The sequence below is a fragment of the Chiloscyllium punctatum genome, chromosome 36, assembly GCF_047496795.1.
Source record: "Chiloscyllium punctatum isolate Juve2018m chromosome 36, sChiPun1.3, whole genome shotgun sequence".
In the NCBI taxonomy this organism is placed as follows: Eukaryota; Metazoa; Chordata; class Chondrichthyes; order Orectolobiformes; family Hemiscylliidae; genus Chiloscyllium; species Chiloscyllium punctatum.
The window spans coordinates 66,628,510-66,653,628 of NC_092774.1; the positions used below are offsets into that span (position 1 = coordinate 66,628,510).

The window sequence follows — 25,119 nt, forward strand, 5'->3', positions numbered from 1 at the left end:
ACAGTTTAGTCAGTTTCCCTGGTAATTGTAATTTTCTTCAGCTCCTCCCTCCTTTTCAATTCCTGATTTACAGCTAGTTCCAGGGTGTTACTTGTATCCTCTCTAGTGAAGACAGATTCAAGCTCTTTTCAATTCATCTACCATCTTTTTATCCTTCTTTATTGAATCCCCAGACTCATTTTCTATAGAACCAACACTTACTTTGTTAACTTTTTTAAAGAAAGCTGAAGAAACTTTCCAACCTGTTTTTATATTTTTGGCTAACTTTCGAACCCTAATTGCTGTGCTACTGCCTGCATTATTTCAGCTGTTTGGCCCCAGCTCTCAACTTGAGCATCAACCTGTCTGCTTCTTCTATTGAACTGACCTTGATTAAGTGTTGCAAAACACACAAGGACAAGCCTTTCCTCTCCAGAATGTCTTAGTACTTAACATGATAAAATTCACTTTGAAATATTGTTCATTCAAACTTTACCAAGCACATCGTACACATTCAAAATTCAACAATGAGATGCAGTTTTGTTACAATCATTCAGTTTGAAGAGAAAAACTATTAAATTTTGAAGAAAGTTTGAAAACCCAGTCATTAACTGGAAGAACAACTTGTTTGTTTAAAAATGTGAAAACCTAATCAACAGGAGTAACTTAGCAGAATAGTATCTATGGCATTAAATTGTAAATCTAGTTTCTTTCCTTCTCTGCCAGAGTTCCCACTAATCTTTATATGAATCTTGATAGTTCATTCACTTTCTGGGAATAGTCCAAGACATGCAATATCTTTCTAGGATTCACTTGAATTCTTCTCAGGATTCCAAGTATATCCGATAATTTTATGAGGATGCCTCCATTAGATTTTGGCTAAGTGAACTTCTAGATTTCGTTTGAGACTTCAAGGTTTAGGTTGATCAGTTTGAATGTTGGTTGAAAACACCTCTGGTTCCTCATGGCTGTCTGTACTTTTAATCTCACAGCAGTGCGTGAATGACTAAGCTGCTGCTGAACACAAACTGCTTTCTGTCAGCAATGCAAACTCCACAGTGGGTTGTTCGAGCGTTCTCACCATCTGGAAAAATGATGGGGCAATCTCAGTCAGGATAACACAACAACACTTCTTCCTCAGGAGGCTTATGCTTTTCAGCATGTCAATAATGACCCTCACCAACTTTTACAGATGCACTATAGAAAGTGTTCTATCTGGATGTGTAACAACCTAGTCCAGCTACTGCTTTGCCCAGAATGCTAAGATACTCAGAAGGTTTTATGCGCATCGCAGACCATCATGGAAGTCAACCTACTATCCATGGTCTCCACCTACACTTCTCTTTGCCGCAGAAATGCTGCCAACATCATCAAATTCTCCTCCAACCCCCTAATGCTCTCTCACAACTTCTTTAGTCAGACAGAAGATACAGAATCTGGAAACACATGACCAACAGGTTCAGAAAGAGCTTCTTCCCTGCCATTGTTAGACTGATGAACAGACTCTCTTTGTACATATGGAATGATCTGCAGAGAAAGTGGTGGAGGCTGCTACAATTACAATATTTAAAAGGCATCTGGATGGGTGAATGAATTAAGAAAGGTTTACAGGGATATGGGCCAAGTGTTGGTAAATGGGACTAGATTTATCCAGATTAACTGGTCAGCATGAACGAGTTAGACTAAGGGGTCTGTTCAATCTCTATGACTCTGTCCAATGCTCACTTATCGTCCCCTTCAATAACAGCATAATTGGAAGTATATGACATAGCTACAATACATAATTACAAAAATTAATTATAATCGAATGTGAGAAAACCACGAAGAGCACGTTGAATGTTTAACAACTTAATAACACTGGACAAATCTCTGACCCTTTTCACGTTCCAGTCTTGATAAATGCCATGAGGATCAGAAAGCCTTAAGAGAGAGTGAATCTGAAACCCCTTCACTTGCATTCACACTTTCCGCCGCCAGTTAGTACAAGTGTACAGTGCCTCCCCTCTTCTCTCTCCCTCCCAGGATGAGGAATAGAAAGGGGGAGATATTGCTTTGCTCCCAGATATTGCCCTGCTCCCAGATATTGCCCAGAGTTGGGAAGGTCTCAGTCTGAAACTGATCTCACTACTTCCGCATTGTGACGTCCACATACGGGGCGGGACGTCAGGAGGGAGCTGGCCGATGACGATCCCGTGTTCCAAGATGGTTCTCTCCTATTGGCCGATCGCCATAACGTCACACAGGTCAACTGTGAGCCAATTGGAATCCCTGGCTGACCGGAAGGAGACTGGTCCGCCGGCCAATCAGAACCGCCGTATTGACTGAATGCGGAAGTTTGAACATGAGCTTCTGAAGCTGATGCTGCTCCTCTCTCCCTGAATGAAGGTTGAGCTTCACCTCAGACTGCAATGTCCTTTCTCTGTTCATCATCTGTGAGTACAGCACTTTCTTTTCTCAGCCCCCTTTCTATTCTGGTGTTAAACTGCTCAGTTTCTGACTCTTTATTCCATCCAGTCCATGCTGACCATGATTTTAAACTAGCTAGTCTCCACCTGCCTGGAAGTGGTCTCCCATTTCAGGGAGAAATGAGGAATTTATTTTTTTCTTGTTAGTTTATGGAATGTTCCCCCACAGAGAGTAATGGAGCCTGACACATGGAATGTATTCAAGGCTTAATTGAAGAGAAATTTAAATGACAGGGATAGGAAAGGTTATGGAGAACAGCAGGAAATGGAGTGAAGGCCAAAGCAGCACAGATATGATTTTATGGAACAGCAGAGCAAACCCCAGGAGCTGAATGGCTCACTCCTGGTTCAAACTGTGACAACCTGTGTCCAGGGAAGGAAGAGGCGAGCATAGATCCATCAGTCAACATGTTTCAGCATTTTTAGGGGAATGGGGAGCATGGGGCAATAATACCTAGTTAGAATGGAGGGAGACTGTGGCATTGAGAAGAAAGAATGTTCCACAGGAACCAGAATTGTCTGTTTGGAATTTCTATCCTTTGTAGACATTGATGTCTTCTGTAATCTCCATTTTACAGGATATGAGAACGGATGGAATTGCAGCCAGAAATCTCAAAACAAGATCTGATCGAGACAATTGATTCACTGGCACAGGAATGTTATCAGTCTTTTGAATCTCATGGAAATTTTATTTCTCTTCTGTCCTGTCTACTTTGAAATGTTTCAAACTTCAGTGAGACTGAAGTACACAGACCTCAGTGAGCGTGTACCAGTGAACTGACTGTGGGAAGACCTTTAAGCGGGTACAAAGTCTGAAATAGCAACACCCCGTTCGCAGCAGCAAGACATAGAACACCTTCCATTTGTGAGTGGTCCTTCAACTGATTGTCAACACTAGAAGGCGGTGGGGATTCCCACGTGATGGAGAAACCATGGAAATGTGGGGACTGCGGGAAGGAATTCAAATTCCCGTGCTTGCTTGAAAGCCATCGCTGCTGTCACACTGGGGAGAGGCCGTTCACCTGCTCCGTGTGTGGGAAGGGGTTTACCCATTCATCCGCCCTAGTGATCCACCAGCGGGTCCATACGGGGGAGAGGCCTTTCACATGCAATGTGTGCGGGAAAGCGTTCATTCAGTTATCCACCCTCCATAGTCACCAGCAGGTCCACTCTAGGGAGAAACCTTTCACCTTCTCTGTGTGTGGGAAGGCGTTCAACCAGTCTTCCAACCTCCAGAGTCACCAGCGGGTCCACACTGGGGAGAGGCCATACACCTGCTCTGTCTGTGGGAAGGCGTTCGTTCAGTTATCCACCCTGGTGACCCACCGGCGGATTCACACTGGGAGAGACCATTCACCTGCCCCGAGTGCGGGAAGGGATTCAGTCAGTCATGCCACCTGCTCAGACACCAATCCAGTCACACTGAGTAGTGAACATTTGGATGCTTTGTGGGTGTTTCTTGTCTTAATATTCAAGAGCTGAAAATGTGTTGCTGGTAAAGCGCAGCAGGTCAGGCAGCATCCAAGGAGCAGGAGAATCGATGTTTTGGGCATGAGCCCTTCTTCAAGATTCCTGAAGAAGGGCTCATGCCTAAAATGTCGATTCTCCTGCTCCTTGGATGCTGCCTGACCTGCTGCAATTTTCCAGCAACTCATTTTCAGCTCTGATCTCCAGCATCTGCAGTCCTCACTTTTTCCCTTAATATTCAAGAGGGCATATATTCCCTGGTGAGTTGAGCACCTATTAAGACACACTTACTGATTTGGAGCATGTACTGAAGTCAGGAGGTGTGTATCTGTCATGTTTGACTCCGAAGAAATCTGGCTTCGGTTTCTCCGACCCCACCAGGATGCCAGGATGATAACATGGTGTGACATATTGTGTTATAGGTCTCTTTACTAACCCACTCTCAAACAGTTTCTATTTAGTCATTCATAAGTCTTTTCTAAGCTGCTCACAGGAGCCCTATATCTAATAATACTGCATTCTCATCTCATTCACTCATAACTCTTTCCTATAACATTGCTTCATTCGTTCATTCATAAAATCGCAGTTTTGTAGTGTATTTTACTATTACAAAATAGAATAAGTTAAAACACCTCTTTTGACTCATTCCTGCTTTTTCACACCTTCATCCCTTACCAGCTCTTGCTACAAGCCGTGTTTAGGCCTATTTCTGCATCAAAAGTTACCTCTGAATAACTGGCAACATAGTAATGTTTTCAGAACAATACCTCCCTGCCATCTTATCTCCATGAAAGAATACAATATTAATCAGCCCTTGCCAACTGTCTATCGGGACCTGAATAAATATATCAATACATAAATACATCAAACAGTTTCCCTGACTCGCAGCCACTGTCCCCTTTAAGAAGCTGACTATCGAGACTGTGCTTCTATGAAATTGCAGGAATGAATGAAACTCACGCTGGCAAATACTAAACATTTCTCACAATCCAGCAGTGATAAACAGTTTAATATCCTTTATTAATTTATTCAGTGCAGGGACAATGTCTAACTTATTTAGAGCATACAGGCCGAGTAATTTTACTAACATTTGCTGACTTAAAAGACGAAAGGACTAACACCTCTTAATTCTGCAAGCAGACCACACAGACAATCTCAATCCCATTGGGAGTAGCAGCCAGTGTTTGTGTACAATAGATAAAACAATGGGACACCATAGTGACGGAGTGTTAATCTCTAAGAACTGTGTGTAAAGAGGCTGCTGTAATGACGGTATTTTGGGATTCCATCACCACCTCAAACTTGTGCAACTTGCAGTTGCTGAATAAAGAGGCTATTTTCCCCAGTTGCTGATTTTGATCGCTGTTTGAACACGATCCCACAACGGGAACAGAGAATGCTCGCCCAGTGCTGAAGGTTGGACAAGAAGGAAAACTAAAGTTTCTGACAGTGGCTGACAATCCGAGTGGCGTTTGTGAGAAATGCCTGGAGCTATGTGGAAATTGTCAGGGTCTGGTTGACCCAACGATGTTCCCGGGCTCTGAGCTATACAACAAGTGGCAGGGTAGGGGGGGAGGGGTGGGGGGGAGATGTGGACACGGGTTATGTCCCCACCGTGGCAGGGTAGGGGGGGGAGGGGTGGGGGGGAGATGTGGACACGGGTTATGTCCCCACCGTGGCAGGGTAGGGGGGGAGGGGGGGGGGGGAGATGTGGACACGGGTTATGTCCCCACCGTAGCGCTGGACAGCACGGAAACTGACCTTTCCATCCAACTTGGCCATGCTGACCAGATATCTGAAATTAATCTCATCCCATTTGCCAGCATTTGACCCATATCTTTCTCAATTCATCTATCCATCCAGATGACTTTGAAATGTTGTAATTGTACCAATCCCACCACTCCCTCTGGTACCTCATTCCATACATGCATCGCCTTCTGCGTGAAAAGGTTGCACCTTAGATTCCCTTCCCCATCTACCTTAAACCTATGCCCTCTAGTTATGGACACCAAAGGGTCTGATTCCATGCTGTGCAGCTCTATGAATCTAGTGTAAGTGATAACATATTGGTGATATACACTTGATGGGCCAAATGGCCTTTTCTGTACTGTATGATTCTGTGACCAGAAAACTGCCGTAGGGTTCCACAAAAAGGATGCCTCTTTGAATCAGACACCATTTATAACCGATTAATGCAATAATAACCTTAACGTGAAATTTAAGAACAGACATCATTCCATTAGAGCACATTCCTTCTGTGCTGAAACCATTCTATTGTTTGTGGGAGAGAAACTGAGGAGCTGTGACTATTTAGGTTTTGATGTCACGCATATAAGTCTGGAATAACAGTGGATTAGGAATCGTGTTTAGAGAGAATGGTACTCCAAGCCTCTCTAATCCTATTATGTTAACGAGAGAGAGAGGATGTCGCATCTACAGATCCGACAGAAGAGTTGTGCAGCTTGTTCGGTCAGTTGAGTTGGTTCTCCTCTCAGACAAGAGTGGATGTTGATTTTGATGGATCCTGATTAAACACTATATCAGAACACTCCAAATCCAAGGAATGTGTCATGAGCAAATCAAACATGACATTTGGAGAAATAGGTGCTGACATTTCTATCCTTGTGGGGGCTGGGGCAAGTCGTCAGATCAGGTAATGTGTGTGGAGAGAGAATTGGTTAATGTCTCGTGTCTGATTTCACTCTCGTTCAGAACTGAAAGGGGCTTGAAAATGCTCGTTGTTATGGCATAGGCAGAGGGGGGGAGTAAGGCAGAGGGGAACATATGGTGAGAAGTACCCAGAGCCAAAGGGATAGATTGCTAATGATGGGAAAGGTGAGATTGAGGTATCATATGAGTGTTAATGGAAGTGTGAAAGAGAGAAAGTATCCACACTGCTCAGAACAAAGTCAACAAGACATGCCTGTGTGGGCAAATGGAACAAAATTGGAGAAGACTAAGCAGGGCAGACTGATACAGTGAATGGTAGAGCCCTGGGCAGTGTTGCTGAATGAATAGCTCCAGGAGTGCAGGCGTTAATCGTTGAAAGTGGAGTTGTGGGTAGACAGGGTGGTGAAGGAAGTGCTTGCTTTCGTGGGTCACAGCATTGAGTAAACGAGTTGGGACGTCATGTCGTGGCTGTACGAGACATTGGTGAGACCACTTTTAGAACAAGGCACAGAAGTCTGGTCGCCATTCATTTGGAAGAACACTGTTAAACTTGAGAGGCTGCAGACAAGATTTACAGGGATGTTGCTGGGGCTGGAGGTTTTGAGTTATAGGGAGAGGTTGGGGCCTTTTTTTACCCTGGAGCGTCAGAGCCTAAGGGGTGACCTTATACTGATTTATAAAATCATGAGGGGTATGGAGAGAGTGAATAGCCAAGGTCTTCTTTTCTCAGGGAGGTCCAAAACTAGAGGGCATAGGTTTAAGGTGAGAGGGGGAAATATTTACAAAGGACCTAAGGGGAAACATTTTCATGCAGAGGGTGATGCTTGTATGGAATGAGCTGTCAGAGGAAGTGGTGGAAGTGGGTACAATTACACATTTTAAAAGGTATCTGGATGAAGGGTTCAGTTTAGAGGGATATGGGCTAAATGTGGATCTTGGGTCTGGGCCAGATTGAGACATCTGGTCGGCAGGGATGAGTTGAACCGAAGGGTCTGTTTCCGTGTAGTGTGACTTTATATCTATCCCTGTATGACCAAAACCAGACCTCTTCACTGATGATCTTCTGGCTGGACTTTTTTTTAAGCACACAATTTCAGGAGATTTCTGGTGGGTAAAATTGGCATCTGTCCTGTATCATGGAAATTCTTGAAAATAAAAATAAATAGTTCTCCCTGTGAATGGTACAACCCTCCCCACTGCTACCTCTCCAATGAACAATTACAATCCTTTCCGCCCCCACACCCATTCAGGGTACAGTCCTCCCATACCCACATCCGACATGAATGGTAAGACCCTTGCTGTCTGAATTGTATAATTGTCCCCTTCCCATGTGAATGGTACAATCCTTCCAACCCCCACCACAACCCATGAATAGTAGGATCCTTCTCAGTCCCCATTCCCCCCAGAATGGTACAATCCTCTCCTAAGAATCCTGAGCTGGGAACTTCCAAGTCTCTTTGTGTTTCCAGCATGGACCCCTTCTGGAACTCCACTTGCCCCCTCCTGAAAAATGTCCCTTTATATCACCACTCTGCCTTCTGCCAGCCAATCCTCAATCCATGTCAGCACCTTGCCCCTAACACCAGGGACTATTGTCTTATTTCACAGCCTCCTGTGCTGCACTTTGTCAAAGGCCTTCTGGAAATCCAAATCACTCTCATCCACTGGCTCTCCCTTTGTCTAACTTACTCATTCGCTGCTCAAAGAATCCTAATAGATTTGTCAAAGCCGTGCAGATTCAGTCCTGTTTTACCATGCACCTCGAAATATTCCACACTCTTACCCTTCAAAATGCATGTTCAGTTTACCCATTTTACCATAAATAAATTTGTCTGTTAATTAAAACGTAATCAAGTTTAAAGACTTCATATTATGTATGTATACTGTCTTTTCCCCTTGTAATATATTATCCTTCTGAAGAAGTCCTTCAAAAAATATTAGCATAAGGTATGAAATGGACATTGGAGTGAAAAAGGATGAGAGGTGTCTTAATAGAGGTATACAAGATGTTGAGAGGCATAGATAGAGTGGATAGCATTGGAAGAAACTATTGTTACAAATCGGCATAATTTTAAGGTAATTGGAGGAAGGTTTGGGGGAGATGTAAGAGTAGGTTCTTCACAGAGTGGTGGGTGCATGGAATCCACTGCCAGCAGTGGTAGTAGAGTCAGAGATATTAGCAACATTTAAGCGACTCTTGGATAGGCACATGGAAGTTAGTACAATGAAAGGTATGCCTCATCTGAGATTAGGATAAAGTGCCTGTTCTGTGCTGTACTGTTCTGTGTTCTACGTCAAAAGTTTCGATTTGGAAGCAGTACAGTCAGATCCGAGCAAACAAGGACATGCAGGTCATACGGCGCTTAGACCGAGCGAGGCGTGCAGGGTTACGGCTGCACAGGAGGGTGCACAAAAGCAAAGTCAACATTTAGATTTCAAATTGGACCATTTGGATGGTGTTGGACAGAGGAAGGAAGTTGCCGTCTGAGTTAAAGCTCAATCTTCATTCAGAGAGAGGAGGAGCAGCAGCAGCAGCTTTCGAAGCTCATGGTCCACCTTCCGCATTCAGACAATACGGGGGGCTCTGATTGGCCGGATGACTGGACTCCTTCCGGTTCTCCGGGGTTTCCCAAAGATTGGTCAGCCGTCCATCAGAACGATGAGGGGCGGCGCCTCATGCCGATCAGAGACATGCGCACCAGCACCTCCCTCTCAGCGCATGTGCACTGCCTGTCATCAGAAGAGCGGTTTCTCCATCGCATGGGAGTGTGGGAGATATAGCTGCCATTAAAGAGGTGAAATCAAGTGTCTCGTGTGTCTCCTTAACCGTCCTATTCGTGTGTTGCTGTAGTACATCTCAGGAACCAACCTTTAATCGATTTTAAATGTATACACTGAATGAAAGACTACATGTCTTTGCCTCTAAACTCTATTTCCAGTTCAGTGTCAGTATGTTGCTCTTTATCTGTCATCAAATAAGGACCGAGTCAATACCCTCCACCTGTCACTCCTGAACGTTGATATTTGTTTTTAGTTCGCACATTCCAACACTCTGTTTCAATCATTTGTTAAAAGTTATTCGTGGTACATGAGAGTTGCTGGCTGGCAGCATTTTATTCCCCTTGAGAAGGTGGTGGTGGGCTGCCTTTTTGAACTGCTGTGGTCCACACGCTTCACGATGACCTACAATGCCCTTAGGGAGGGAATTCCAGGATTTAGACGCAGCAACACTGAAGGAACAGCAATATATTTCCAAGTCAATATGATGAGTGGCTTGGAGGGATACTTGCAAGAGATAGTGTTTCCCAAGTAGCTTTTGTCCTGGTTCTTCTAGCTGGAAGTGGTTGTTAATTTGGAAGGTATTTTCTCAGGTTCTTTGCTGAATTTCTGCGGTGCGTCTTGTAGATAGTACACACTACTGGTTCTGAACAGTGGAGCAGAGGGAGTGGATGTATGTTAATATGGTGCCAATCTACCAGGTTACTTTGTCCTGGATGGTATCAGGTTTTTTTCAATGATGTTGAAGCTGCACCGATCCAAGCTGGTGGGAGAGTATTCTATTACACTGCTAAATTGTGCCTTGTAGACGATGGACAGATGAAAGTATTTGACAAATGCACTGCTTCCACAAGATCTAGTGGATTTGTGCCACTTTTACCCATCAAAAAGCTCCGGAAACTGGGTGCATTAAAACAAATCCAATGGGAACATTATCACTAAAAAGGTCAAGTTTCGCTCATAAAAGGTTTACAAAATTATGAGGGACATGGATAGGGTAAAGAGGCAAAGTCTTTTCCCTGGGGTCGGAGAATCCAGAACTAGAAAGCATTGGTTTAGGGTGAGAGGGGAAAGATATAAAAGAAACCTAAGGGGCAACTTTTTCACACAGAGGGTGGGACGGGTACGGAATGAGCTGCCAGAGGAAGGGGTGGAGGCTGGTACAATTGCAACATTTACGAGGCATTTAAATAGGAATACGAAGAGGAAGGGTTTGGAGGGATATGGGCCGGTGCTGGCAGGTGAGACTAGTTTGGGTTGGGATATCTGGTCAGCATAGACAGGTTGAACGGAAGGGTCTGTTTCCATGCTGTACATCTCTATGACTCTAAGTGTTATTGATTTATAGAGTATCACTGCACTGAAACAAACCCTTCAGTTCAACACGTCCATGCTGACCAATTGTCCGAGACTTACCCAATCCTAATTTCCAGCATTTGGCCCATATCCCTCTAAACCCAAATGATTCATCCAGATACCTTCTGTACTGCGCTCTATTTTTCTATGCTCTTTGTTCTATGATGTAATTGTACTCGACTGCGCAACTTCCTCTTGCAGCTTGTTCCACATACACAACCATCAGCATAAAAAGGTGGTCCCTTACGTCCCTCGATCCAACCCCCCATCACCCACAGCACCCCTTGTCCATTCCCCTGCCACACCTATCGCCACCATTCATTTACCCCCGTCACTCACAATGCCCCCTGTATGTATCCCTGCCACCCACAACACCCCCGTCCATTCTGCCCGCCCAACCATCCACAGTGCCCTATCCATTTCCCCCACCACCCACCGCACCCCTGTCCATTCCTCTCCCACCCTAAGCACCCCCTGTCCATTCCACTACCCTACAATTCATAGCACCCTCTGTCCATTCGCCCATGGCTCCCACCACGCTCCTTGTCCATTCGACCCTGCCACCCACAGCGCCCATGTCCATTTTCCCCAGCACACACACCGCCCCCTGTCTATTCCCCCCCGCCCCACACAGCGCCCCCTGTCCATTTCTCCCCCTGCCCCATAGAGCGCCCCCTGTCCATTTTCCCCCCCGCCCCACACAGCGCCCCCTGTCCATTCTCCCCCCCGCCCCACACCTTGCCCCCTGCCCATTCCCCCCGCCCCACACAGCGCCCCCTGTCCATTCACCCCCAGCCCCACACAGTGCCCCCCGCCCAACACAGCGCCCCCTGTCCATTCACACCCCGCCCCACACAGCGCCCCCTGTCCATTCTCCCCCCCGCCCCACACAGCGCCCCTGCCCCACACAGCGCCCCCTGCCCATTCCCATTCCCCCCGCCCCACACAGCGCCCCCTGCCCCACACAGCGCCCCCTGCCCATTCCCCCCGCCCCACACAGCGCCCCCTGCCCATTCCCCCCGCCCCACACAGCGCCCCCTGCCCATTCCCCCCCCCCACACAGCGCCCCCTGTCCATTCACCCCCCGCCCCACACAGTGCCCCCCCGCCCAACACAGCGCCCCCTGTCCATTCACACCCCGCCCCACACAGTGCCGCCTGTCTATTCACCCCCCGCCCCACACAGCACCCCTGTCCATTCACCCCCCGCCCCACACAGTGCCGCCTGTCTACTCACCCCCCGCCCCACAAAGCGCCCCCTGTCCATTCCCCCCTGCCTCGCGTCCATTCCCCCTCGCCTGACGACCATTCACCCCCTGTCCCACACAGCGCCCCCTGTTCATTCTCTCTCCATCCCCAGCTTCTTGTCCATTCTCCCTCTCTACTTCTAACACCCTGTCCATTTTCTCTCACGCCACCCTCTGCACCACTGTTGTTTCTCTCCGCACTCTCTCCTCTCCATCCATTTTCTCTTCCCCACCCTCTGTCGCAATTCATTCTCTATCACGTCCCCCACCCTCTCCACACAGCCCATTCTCTCTTCCCCCCCACCTTCTGCCACACAGCCCATTCTCTCTTTCCCCCCACCTTCCATCCCCATCCATTCTCTACCCACCCAGTGCCCCTGTGCATTGTCTCTGTTTCTCCCTCTCCTAACACTCTGCATATCCAATTCACGCTCTCCTTACATTCTGCACCCCACCCTATTCTCTATCACTCCTCCCCAGTACTCTGCATCCCCTTCCCATTCTCTCTCATTCTCTGTCCCGCCACCCTGTTTCCCCCCCCCCCCAGTCTTTCTCTACGCTCTCCCCTCTGCCCCCCTTGTCCATTTTTTTTTGCTCTCTCTCTCTACATCCCCCCCGCCCCGCCATGCCATTCTGTCTCTTTTCTCCCCAGCTTCCCCCTCACTCTGGTCTTTCTTGTGCCTTGAGCCCTCTTTGATCGCTGTATCAAGCCCTTCTAAGGAGAGAGACAGAGAGAATGGTTGGTGATGACTCTACCTGGGAGAAGAGAAAGATGAGAAATGGCTGATCTTAACAACTGAGAATAGCTAAAATGATAATGTCAGAAACATCGTTAAAGTCTGAAAGTCCATACATTCTTTTTTTTAAAAAAATGTATGTACCTACTGAAATCTTTCTGAAACTTGCATTGAAATATGCGCAGTTAGGCTACAGCTCAGGACAGGCTGTAAGGGGTGAATGGACTATTCCTCGTCTTGTGTAATTGGTTCCAACTATGTAGAAATAGAGTTGTAGAGCACGGAAACAAAGCCTTTCAGGCAAGGCTGACCAGATATCCTAATTTAATCTCATGACCCATTTGCCAGCATTTGGCCCATCTCCTTCTAAACTCTTCATACTCATATACCGATCTAGATGTCTTTTAAATGTTGTAATCGTAGCAGCCATCACCAATTCCTCCAGCAGCTCATTCCAAACGCACACCATTCTCTGCGTGAAAAATTTGCCCCTTAGTTCCCTCCATAAATCTTTCTCCTCTCACCATAAACCTATACCCTGTAGTCCTAGACTCGCCCCGACTACCCTGGGGAGAAGGACTACAAAAGTTGAGCAGCCAGACAGAATGCAAAAGGAATTAAAAGTTGAACCACAGGGGAAAAAAATGTGACTCCACCCTTTTTTTCTCCAATTGGCATTTCAACACTGAAACTGTCAGTAACAGCGGTATCACCGGAGAGCGTACTGGGTGTGCTCCTCAATGTCAGTAAGGCACGACGAATGTTTGCCAGTGTCAGCAAATCACTGCGCATGCTCCTCGCTGAAGAGGCGTCGACTAACTTTTGAAAAATCAATAGAAAGTCAAGGAGGACCGGAAGAAGAATGCTGCTCCTGCCACTCACAGCTGCCCTGTTGTCTGAATGCGAAAGGTGGACTATGAGCTTCTGAACCTACTGCTGCTCCTCTCTGAAAGATGATCGAGCTTCAGCCCAGACTGCAACTTCCTTCCTCTGTCCAACATCTGTGAGTACGGCGCTCTTTTTTTCTCACCCCCTTTTTCATTCTTGGATCAAAGGGCGTGGGTTTTGACCATGCTAAATTGCCTATAGTCATCAGGGATGTGTAGGTTAGGTGCATTATTGAGTAGTAAATGTAGAGTAATACGGTAGGAGAATGGGTCTGGGTGAGTTGCTCTTCGGAGGTTCAGTGTTGATGTGTTGGACTGCAGGGATTCTATAAACTATTGACTTGTAGCAACTGAAAGGAAAGGGAGTGAATCCAAAGAGAGGACAACTCAGAAAATGTTGGCCCAAATCTGTGTCTCAATTGGCAAATAGACAGGCAGGAGGCTGGAAGAACATAGCAAGCCAGGCAGCATCAGGAGGTGGAGAACTTGAAGTTTCGGGTGCAACTCTTCTTCAGGACTGGGGCTGAGTATAGGGGGGAGCTGCAGAACAAAGGTGTGCTGGGGTCAGCGTGGTGAAGTGGGAATAGGTGAAGACAGGGAGAGGGTACAACCGGGTTGGTCAATTTGTGGAAGGAATCTGGTTGGTGGCATGGAGGAGTGGAAGGGATTTGGGGAATGGTAAGGGAGGTTATCTGAAATTGGAGAACTCAATGTTGAGTTCTGGGAGCTGTCGGCTGCCCAGGCAGAAGATGAGGTGTTGTTCCTCCAATTTGCAGTTAGGTTCATTGTGGCAATGGAGGAGGCCAAAGATAGTCATGTCAGAAAGGGAGTGGAAGGGGAATTCAAATGACCAGTGACGAGGAGGTCCGGTTGGCCTCCGCAGACCCGGCTGCGATGCTTGGCGAACCATTCCCCAAGTTTACACTCAATCTTCCCGATGTAGAGAAGACCACAATTGGCAAACACGTGGCAAATGCAGGACCTCAGTGTGAAGTTCGAGCCTTTGCTGTGAAAAAATGCAGAAAGGAGGTTTATTGTTTCAATGATGATATATTGAGATGTGGAGAAAGTGAGAACTGCAGATGCTGCAGATCAGAGTTGAAAAGTGTGGGCTGGAAAAGCCGAGCAGGTCAAGCAGCATCCAAGGAGCAGGACAGCTAACGTTTTGGGCATGAGCCCTTCATCAGAATGATTTCCAAAGGGACCTCAGCATGCTTCTACACCAGTCAATGTCAGTTGTCAGACAGGTGCAGCAAGCAATCAGCAAGACAAGTGGTATGTTAGCAAGAGGAATTGAGTTCAGAAATCTGAATGTCTTCCTGCAGTTAGGGGGTCATTGAATATATTCAAGGCTGAGTTCAATGATTTTTGAACAGCAAAGAAGTGTATGTTTATGGGGAAAGGCAAGAAAATGGTTTAAAGACCAGTATGGAACAGTTAGTCGTACAGCTTAGAAACAGACCCTTCAGTTCAACTTGTTCATGCTGATTATATTCACAAACTAAACTAGTCACACCTGCCTGTGTTTCGTCCAAAAACCTCCAACTTTTCATATTCATATACTTATCTGAATGTCTTTTAAACATTGTTACAGTACCTGCATCCACCACTTCATCTGGAAGCCCTCAGGTCCTAGTCTCTCCAACCAATGGAAACATCTTCCCAACTTCCACTCTGTCCAGGCCGTATTCAATGAGATACTCCCTGAGTATGGGCCCATGAAACAGACCCTTCAGGATAAAGTACAACAGGCATTGCATTACATTACAGTGTGGAAACAGGCCCTTCAGCCCAACATACCCCTACATCTAACACGACGGGCAATATAGCATAGCCACTTCACCTGACCTGCACATCTTTGGACTGTGGTAGGAAGCCAGAGCACCCGGAGGAAACCCACGCAGACACGGGGAGAACGTGCAAACTCCACACAGTCAGTCGCCTGAGGCGGGTATTGAACCCGGATCTCTGGTGCTGTGAAGCAACAGTGCTAACCGCCGTGCCACTGTGCCGCCCACTGATTAGGTTAGGCAAAATGAGAATGGAGGGAGAGTGTGTGGGATGGAGATTTTCAGTTACTCGGGAATAAAAGAGGAAAGAGACTTCGCTACGAATTAGAATTGATCGGGTGGGCCAATAGGCTGCGGAGTAGCAGAGGGAATTTAATTCAGAGAAATGTGATGTTTTGCATTTTGCCATAACGGGAAAAGACATACAAAAGTTGAGCAGCCAGACAAAATGTAAAAGCAATAAAATGTCGAGCCACAGGGGAAAAAAAACTGGTGGCTCCAATTTTTTTTCTCCTATTGGCATTTGGACACTCAAAATCTGTCAGGAACACGAGCATCCCCCCCATTGAGCATTCTGTGTATGTTTCCCGGTGTTAGCAACGCAATGCGCATGTCTGCCGGTGTCAGCAAAACACTGGGCATGCTCATCGCTGTCCGTAAAAAGGGCGCGAGACCTTCTTTTGACGAACCAATAGAGAACCCTGGAGGACCGGAAGGAGATTGGCCCTCTTGCCAATCAGAGCCACCCCATTGTCTGAATGTGGAGGTTTCACCATGACCTTCTGAAGCTGCTCCTCCTGCTCTCCTCTCATTCTCTGAATGAAAATTGTGCTTCACCCAGACTGCAAATTCCTTCCTCTGTCTAAGATCTGTGAGTACGGCAGTCTATTTTCTCGCCCCCTGTTCAATTTCTTTTTAATTCTGGGGTTCAATTGTTGATTTGCAGGAACTGAGAGGAAAGGGAGTGAATCCTAGAGGAGACAGACTCTGGAAACGTTGGTCCAGGTCTGTGATGCAATGAGCAAAATAGACGGGCAGGTGGCTGGAAGAACACAGCAAGCCAGGTAGCATCAGGAGGAGGGGAACTCGACGTTTCGGTTTCTTCATGACGGGGGTGTGGGTGTGGGTAGAGGTGCAGATAAAGGGTGTGCTGGGGGCAGGGTGGTGAAGTGGGGATAGGTGAAGACAGGTAGAGAGTACGACCTGATTGGTCAATGGGAGGAATGAATCTGGTTGGGGGCTGGGAATGGAGTGAAGGGATGGGAAGGGAAGGGCGATTTTGTTTTGAAATTAGAATTCTCAGTGCTGGGTCCTCTGGGCTGTAGGCTGTCCAGGTGGAAGATGAGGTGTTGTCCCTCCAATTTGCAGTTTGGTTTGTTGTGGCAATGGAAGGCCTCTGATGGCCATGTCAGAAAGGGAGTGGAAAGGCGAATTAAAATGGATGGTGACTGGGAGGTCTGGTTGGCCTCTGTGGACTCAGCTGCGATGCTCAGCGAACCATTCCCTAAGTTTAAGCTCTGTCTCCCTGATGTAGAGAAGACCACAATTTACAAACAGGTGGCAAATGCAGTACCACAATGTGAAGTTACATCTTTTGATGTGATGAAAAAGCAGAATGGAGGTATATTGTTTAAATGGTGGTATATTGGGGTGTGCAGATGCTGGAGATCAGAGTCAAAAGTGTGGTACTGGAATAGCACAGCAGGTTAGGCAGCATCCAAGGAGCAGGAGAGTCGATGTTTCAGGCACGAGCCCTTCATCAAGAATGATGTGTGGATGTACAAAGAGGCCTCAGCGTCCCTTGGAACCAGTCAATACCAGTTGTCAGATGGGTGCAGCAAGCAATCAGCAAGGCAAGTGGTATCTTTAGCAAGAGAAATTGAGCTCAGAAGTGGGGACATCTTCCTGCAGTTATGAGGACATTGAATATATTCAAGGCTGACTTCATCTAATTTTTGAACAACAAAGAAGTGGATGTTTATGGGGAAAGGAAAGAAAATGGTTTTAAGATCAGTACAGAACTGTTACAGAGTCATACAGCACAGAAACAGTCGGACTAGTCCATGCTGACTATATTCACGCAAACTAAACTAGTCTCACCTGCCAGTGTTTGGCCCATATCCCTCCAACCCTTTCCTATATATGTACTTACCCAAATGTCTTTTAAATGTTGTTACTGTACCTGTATCCACCACTTCCTCTGGATCGTCATTCCACACACAAACCATTATGTGTAAACAAAAAGAAAGTGCCCCTCATGCCTTTTTAAAATCTTTCTCCTCTCACCTTCAAATTTGCTGCGTAATCTTGAAACCCCCACCCTCTGGAAAGGATACCCAGCGGTCATCTCATCTATACCACTCATGATTTTATAAACCTCTGTAAGATCACCTCTCAACCTATGCTCCAGTGAAAACTTCCCAGCCTATCCACCTAAATGTTAGTAGATTCATGTCGAGTTATGATCTGTTGAATGCTGGTGCAGGCTTCAAAGGCCCAATGGCTAACTCTTGCTCCCAATTCTCACAGTCTGTGTCCAGGACGGCAAGAGACCATAAGACATAGGAGCAGAGTTAGGTCATTCAGCCCATCGGGTCTGCTCTGCCATTCAATCATGGCTGATAGGTTTCTCAACTCCATTCTCCCACTTTGTCTCTGTAACCCTCAATCTCCTTGATACTCTCAAACCTGTCTATCTCATGAGGTCTTCAATATCCTCAATGACCTGTTCCCCACAGCCTTCTGTGGCAGTGAATTCCATAGATTCACGACTGTCTGGCTGAAGAAGTTTCTCCTTCTCTCCGTTCTTAAAGGTCTTCCCTTTACTCTAAGGCTGTGCCCATTGGTTGGAGAGACTAGAACTAATGGAAACATCTTCCCAACGTCCACTCTGTCCAAGCTGATCAGGATTCTGAATGTTTCAATTGGGAACCCCCCTGAGTGTGGGCCTGTTAATCAGCATGAACCACACCCTTCAGGATGAGATACAGCAGGGATTAGGTTTAACAAAGTGAGAATGGAGGGAGTGTGTGTGGGATAGAGATTTTCAGCTTCAAAGGAATGAGAGGAAAGAGAGTTCACTATAAATTAGATTTGATCAGGTGGGCTGATGGGCCAAGGAGTGGCAGATGGTGTTTAATTTAAAGAAGTGTGTGGTTTGCATTTTGGTCAAGCAATCCAGGCAGGACTGACACAGTTAAGGGGAGAGTTGCAGAACAAAGACACCTCTGAGTGTGGGTTCATAGTTCCTTGAAAGTGGAGTCTCAGGTAGACAGGACAGTGAAGAAGGAATTTGGTATGTTTTCCTTTATTGGCCAGAGCATTGAGTGTAGGAGGTTGGAGGTCATGTTGTGAATGTACAGGACATTGGTTCGGCCACATTTGGAAGACTGCGTTCATTTCTGGTTTCCCTGTTATAGGAAAGATATTGTGAAACTTTGAGTGGGATCAGAAAAGATTTACAAGGCTGTTGCCAGAGTTGGAGGGTTTCAGATACAAGAAGAAGCTGAATAAGCTGGGGCTATTTTTCCTGGAGCATCAGAGGCTGAGGGGTGACCTTATAGACGTTCATAAGGGGCGTGGATAGGGTGAGTACCCAAGGTCTTTTCCCCAGGTAGGGGAGTCCAAAACTAGAAGGCATAAATTTAAGGTGAGAGGGGAATTTTAAAAGGCATTTGGATGGGTACATGAATATGAAGGGTTTAGAGGGATATGGACACATGCAGGCAAATTGGACTAGATTAATTTAGGATATCTGTTTGGCACAGACGAGTTGAATCGAAGGGTCTGTTTCCGTTCTGTATGACACTAATAGTCAGCGGTGAAAGCAAAAGGGTCGTTGTGAGGACTGGCCTTTCAGAGCAGCTTTCAAGGATGTTTTGCCCTTACTAGGAATAGAAGATTTGACTGGAGTGTGTCGGTGTTAATGCCTTGATGTCTCATTTTGTTCCCACCTTTCTGGGGATGTTAACCCTTTCATGTCTGGTTGTTCATCAAGAAGCTGAATTGCAGGTTCACCCTGAATTGACCCCCTTTTTTTTTGCTTTCCAAAATCAGACTTGCTCACTGTCAGCAGGAGTCCAATGTTGTGAAAGATATGAACTTTCAGATGGAGTTACCCAAAATTCAGAGAGGTGTCAGTCTTGATGTTTTCGCTTTTCTGCCCCTGTAAGATGCTGAATCAGCACCTTCAGGAGGATTAGTTACAGCGGGGGGGAGAGAGAGTGGGATGGTGTTTTCAATTTTATGGAAGAACAAAAGAAAAGAATATTCTGCAGAAAGTAGAGTTGCTTGTTCTGAATTTCTCCCTGCAATTGCCATGATGACTTTTGTAATTGCCTTTTGCAGAGTATTTGAAGATCTGAAGACAGAAGTTTCAAAATCAACAGATGAAGGCCTTCTGCCCAAAACATTGACTCTCCTGCTCCTCGGTTGGTGCCTGACTTTTTGTGCTTTTCCAGTGCCGCACTTTTCAACACTGACTCTCCAGCGTGTGCAGTCCTCACTTTGACGTCAATGCCTGACAGTCACTCAATCCATCGGGACTGCAACAATTTTCAACCATGATTCTGTGAGAAGGAGCAAAGCTTTTTGGTTCCTGTTTCGGTACATTTTCAGCATCAGTGGGACTGGATGAGAGACCCTACTGGTGCAGCGTGTAACAGCGATACGGTCTGGAAAGAGGAATTCACGGCAGAGAGGGACTGTACACGCATTTGTGTGCAGCACAAGCTTCGGCCATGGAGAAACCAGAGGAATCCCGCCCTTTGGAGAAACCATGGAAGTGTGGTAACCGTGGAAAAGGCTTTCATGTCCCATCTGTCCTGGAGTCTCATTGGCGCAGCCACACTGTGGAGAGGCTGTTCTCCTGCCCCATTGGCGGGAAGACCTTCAGCAGTTCCTCCACCCTGCTGAAGCACTGACGGGTCCACACGGGGCAGCTGAAAGGCCTCTTCCACCGTGTGGACCCACCAGTGCTTCAGGGTGGAGGAAATGCTGAAGGCCTTCCTGCACTAGGGACAGCTGAAAGGCCTCTTCCCCAAGTGTGGGAAGGCCTTCAGCAATTCCTCCCTGCTAAAGCACCGGCGGGTCCACACTGGGAAGAGGCCCTTCAAATGCTCAGAGTGCAGGGACACCTTCAGCGATTCTTCCAACCTGCTGAAGCATCAGCGGGCCCACACGGGGGCGAGGCCGTTTTTGTGTCCTGTCTGTGGGAAGGCCTTCAGCAATTCCTCCTCCCTGCTGAAGCACCGGTGGGTCCACACTGGGAAGAGGCCCTTCAGCTGCCCGAGTGCTGGAAGGCTTTCAGCAATTCCTTAAACCTGCTGACCCACTGACGGGTCCACACTGGGGGGAGGCTGTTCTCCTGCCCCGATAGCGGGAAGGCCTTCAGCAATTCCTCCACGCTGCTGAAGGAACGACATGTCCACACAGGGAAGTGGCCCTTCAAATGCCTAGAGTGTGAGAACGCCTTCAGTGATTCCTACACCCTGCTGAAGCACCAGCGGGTGGACACAGGGGAAAGGCCTTCAGCAATTCTTCCAATCTGCTGAGGCATTGGCAGGTCCACACTAGGGAGAGGTCATTCTCTTGCCCTGATTGTGGGAACGCATTCAGCAATTCCTCCACCCTGCTGAAGCACCAGCGGGTTCACACTGGGGAAAGGCCAATCACCCACTCTCAGTGCAGGAAGGGCTTCACCTGCTCCTCCCACCAGCGAGTTCATATGCCATCGCAGGGGGATTGAAGGAACGATGGCTGAGTGCCATTATTGACTGGACCAATCGTAAAGGAAGTGGGGTGGCGTGGAGGGGGAGCGGAGGGGAGTGTGTGCGCTTTGACCTTGAGCTGTTTAAAAAGCAGCTACTTTTTCTCCAACTTTTTGTTGGGGAGATCTGAAGCTGTAACAAAGTTAGGTCACAATAAAGGCTCCCTGAACTTACGGCCGGGCTCAGACTCTCAATGAAAGCTTTGAGCTCCAAGAGGTTTTTGTTTAAAAGCTGCTCATTTCTTTCCAATGTCGTGTATCAGGTGGAGCAGTGAATGAGTAGCTGGTATCATTAGAAATTGTAAATTTTTCAGGAGCACAGAGTGCATCGTTTCATCGGCATTGTAAAGTTTACTGGCAGCACCAAGGTGTGGGCTGTGTCCCCTAGAAATGATATGGAGGAGCCAGTGTTCGACTGGGAAGGACAAAGTTAAAAATCACACAACACCAGGTTATAGTCCAACAGGTTTATTTGGAAGCACTAACTTTTGGAGCAGTGCTCCTTCATCGGGTAGCTGTGAAGCAGGATCAAAAGGCACAGATTTTGTAACCAAAGTTCAGTGTCATGCAACTGATAGGATATATTGAACAAACCTAGATTGCTGTTAAGTCATTCACCTTTTAGAATGGGTTGCAGGTTTCAGTTCATTAATATGTAAATCCCAGAACATCCTTTCTGTCACGTTCTCAAGATGACTTAAGATTTCATTTTTTAAAAAAAGTGACAGATCAGAAAATGCGTGAAAGGTGTGGGGTTTGAGTCTGTCAGTATCCCAATCTTGAATTAGACTGGTTCTATTTCCAAAGTAGGAACCTTATAAAATATTACATGGATTGGCTGCCTACAGATTGTGCACATTTTGAAAGTATCTGCAAATGTAATTCTGCCAATACAAATTCACCCCATAGAGTTATGTGTGTGTGTGTGTGTGTGTGTGTGTGCATGAGAGTATGCGTAAGAGTGTTTGCATGCTTGGTAAATTGTGAATATGATGGAATATAAGCCTGTGAGAGTGTTGGGGGGGGGGGGGTTGTATGTGTATGTGTATGAGAGATATGAATAAAAGAGAGGGGTTGCGTTTTGCTAAAACAAGGAAGTGCAAGAATTAATGGTAGGACCTTGGGTTGTATTGCAAAACAGTGAGAAGTTCAGGTACATAGTTCTTTGAAAGTTGCATCACTGGTGTTCATGGCGGTTAAGAAGTCATTTAGCACCATTGCCTTCACTGTTCACACCATTGAGGAGAGGAGATGGGACATCATGTTGAGGTTGTGCAGGATGTTGGTGAGGACACTTTCCAGGTACAGAGTGCATTTCTGGTGGCCCTGTAATAGGAAGAATTCTATTAAGAGGGTTCGGTAAAGATCTACCAGGATGTTCCCAGGACTGGAAGGTTTGAGCTATAAGGAGCGGCTGGGATTTTTTTCATTGGAGCACAGGAGGATGAGGGGTGAACTTATTGTGATTTATAAAATCATGAGGAGCGGAGGTAAGGTGAACAGCAAAGGGGGAGCTCAAAACTAAGGGCATTTTTTTTCAAGATGAGAGGAGAGAGATTTAAAAGGAACCTGAGGAGCAATGTTTTGACAGAGGGTGGTTTGCATGTGGAATGAACTTGCTGAGGAAGTGTTAGATGCAGGGACAGTTACAACGTTTAAATGATATTTGGATGGGTACATGAATAAAAAGGTTTAAGAGGGATGAAGGCAAATTACTGCGGATGCTGGAATCTGAAACCAAAAGAGAAAATGCTGGAAAATCTCAGCAGGTCTGGCAGCATCTGTAAGGAGAGAAAAGAGCTGACGTTTCGAGTCTAACTGACCCTTTGTCAAAGGTTTAAGAGGGATATGGGCCAATTGCAGGCAACTGGGACTAGTTTAGTTTGGGAATCCTGGTCGGCACGGATGAGTTGGACGAAGGGTCTGTTTCTGTGCTATATGTCTCTGAACCAAAGAAGTGATCTTACTGAAACCAATAGAATTCTGAAAGGGGCTTGACAGGATAGATGCAGATAAAATGCTCCATTGTGGAGGGAGTCATAGAATCCCGACAATTGGAAGCAGGCCATTCAACCCATCTATTCCACACTGGCTCCCTGAAGAGCATCCCACCCACACCCACACCCACCCCGTATCTCTATATTTCCCATGGCCAGTCCACCCTAAACTGCACATCCCTGGGCACTGTGGACAATACAGTACACCCAATCCACCCTAACCTACACCCTTATCTATAAATTACCGTCTCGAGAATGTAATTTAAATGCAGAGCTTTTCTAAGAAAAATGTCAGTCTGACAACATTGGGACACAGACAGAATTCACACCTATTGTCTCTTAAAGGGATATTTCTGCTTATAAATAGGGCAACGTCTCCTCGAAATGTAGATTCATTTAGATATGACTGCGTCACTGTACATATTAAGATATTCCTTTTAATGTGCACGCATCCGTTTGAAATATAATCTTGTCCATTTAAATCTCTTTATTTGCAGAAATAGCCCGTTAAAATGTCCATGCCCTTTAAAATGCAGATTGCCCCCTTTAGAAATGACGCCGTTCCGTTAGATGTCGGGATATCTGTTTAAATTGAGCCGTGAGCTTTCCCAATGTAGACAGGGCTCCTCGAAACGTGGCAGTGTCCCCCCTGCAGCTGCAGAGCGAGACAGGAGAGTTTGTTTTTGTGAATGAGCAGTTGTTGCGCGAGGTGTCTGTTACTTGGTGACGGTGAGGCTCCCCCGGCCCCGCCCATCCCCCTGAGCTGACGTCACGCGGGGGTGAAGGCGGTTGGGAGGAGAAGTCGCTCGAGCGGGGAAGGGGCGGCCGTTAGGAAAATGGCGCCGTGCGGCCCCGGGGCAGACACCCGTCACTGGGCACCGCCGCCTTCCTGGCGCAGCTGCTGTGTCACGGCCACACCGCCCGGCTGTACAGCAGGTAGGAGCCGGTGACCATTCTGGAGGCGGATGGGGTTAAGGGCCTGTTTGGGAACCCGTCGGCCGCCTGGGTGGTGGAGTTCTACTGGTCGTGGGGCGGCCCCTGTGTCAACTCTGGGGCCACCTGGAAGGTACTGGGCCCGGGAGGTGAAAGGTGAGGCAGGTTGGGGGGGGGGACGGAGGGGAAGGAATGTGGGGCCTGTCCTGTCATAGTCACATTTTACACTCACTTTACATCTGATTTTACTGGGGTTTGTGCTTCTTGTGATTTTTACCCTCACTTTTTTTATTAATCCTTGTGCTTTTTACCCTCTCTGTTACTAGTGCAATTCCTTAGACTAGTGTGTAAATACTAGTGGAGGAGATTATGCACCAGCAGATGTTCCTCAGTCATTGAGGGATAGGACCTGTGGAGAATGGTTAGTAAAGCATGTGGTGAGCTAAGCTTTGTTAACAGGGATATAGTTTGTTATTTGTCAAATTATACTTTTTATTATTTAGAGTCGTCAGAGATGGACAGCACGGGAACAGACACCTTTGGTCCAACCCATCCCTGCTGACCAGATATCCTAAATTAATCTCATCCCATTTGCCAGCACTTGGCTCATATCCCTCAACCCTTCCCATTCATCTACCCATCCAGATGCCTTTTAAGTGCTGTAATTGTACCAGCCTCCACCACTTCCTCTGGCAGCCCATTCCATACGGGGTGGCACAGTGGTTAGCACTGCTGCCTCACAGCACCGGAGATCGGGGTTCAATTCCTGCCTCAGGCGACTGACTGTGTGAAGTTTGCACATTCTCCCTGTGTCTGTGTGGGTTTCCTCCGGGTGCTCCGGTTTCCTCCCACAGTCCAAAGATGTGCAGGTCAGGTAAATTGGCCATGCTAACTTGCCCGTAGTGTTAGGTAAGGGGTAAGTGTATGGGTATGGGTGGGTTGCGCTTCGGCGGGTCAGTGTGGTCTTGTTGGGCCGAAGGGCCTGTTTGCACACTGTAATGAAATCTAATCTAATACACACACCACCCCACCCTCTGCATGGAAAAG

At 46.9% G+C, this 25,119-nt stretch overlaps 1 protein-coding gene across 1 annotated transcript in view; it reads left to right on the forward strand.

Annotated features, from left to right (window-relative positions):
• LOC140460614 (uncharacterized) overlaps positions 1 to 20,314 on the forward strand; it is a 333,883-nt gene extending 313,569 nt beyond the window's left edge. The window contains exon 3 of the mRNA XM_072555233.1: positions 19,723 to 20,314. The gene's annotated coding sequence lies outside the window, so the exon portion shown is untranslated. The remainder of the gene's footprint in view (positions 1 to 19,722) is intronic.
• The last annotated feature ends 4,805 nt before the right edge of the window (positions 20,315 to 25,119 follow it).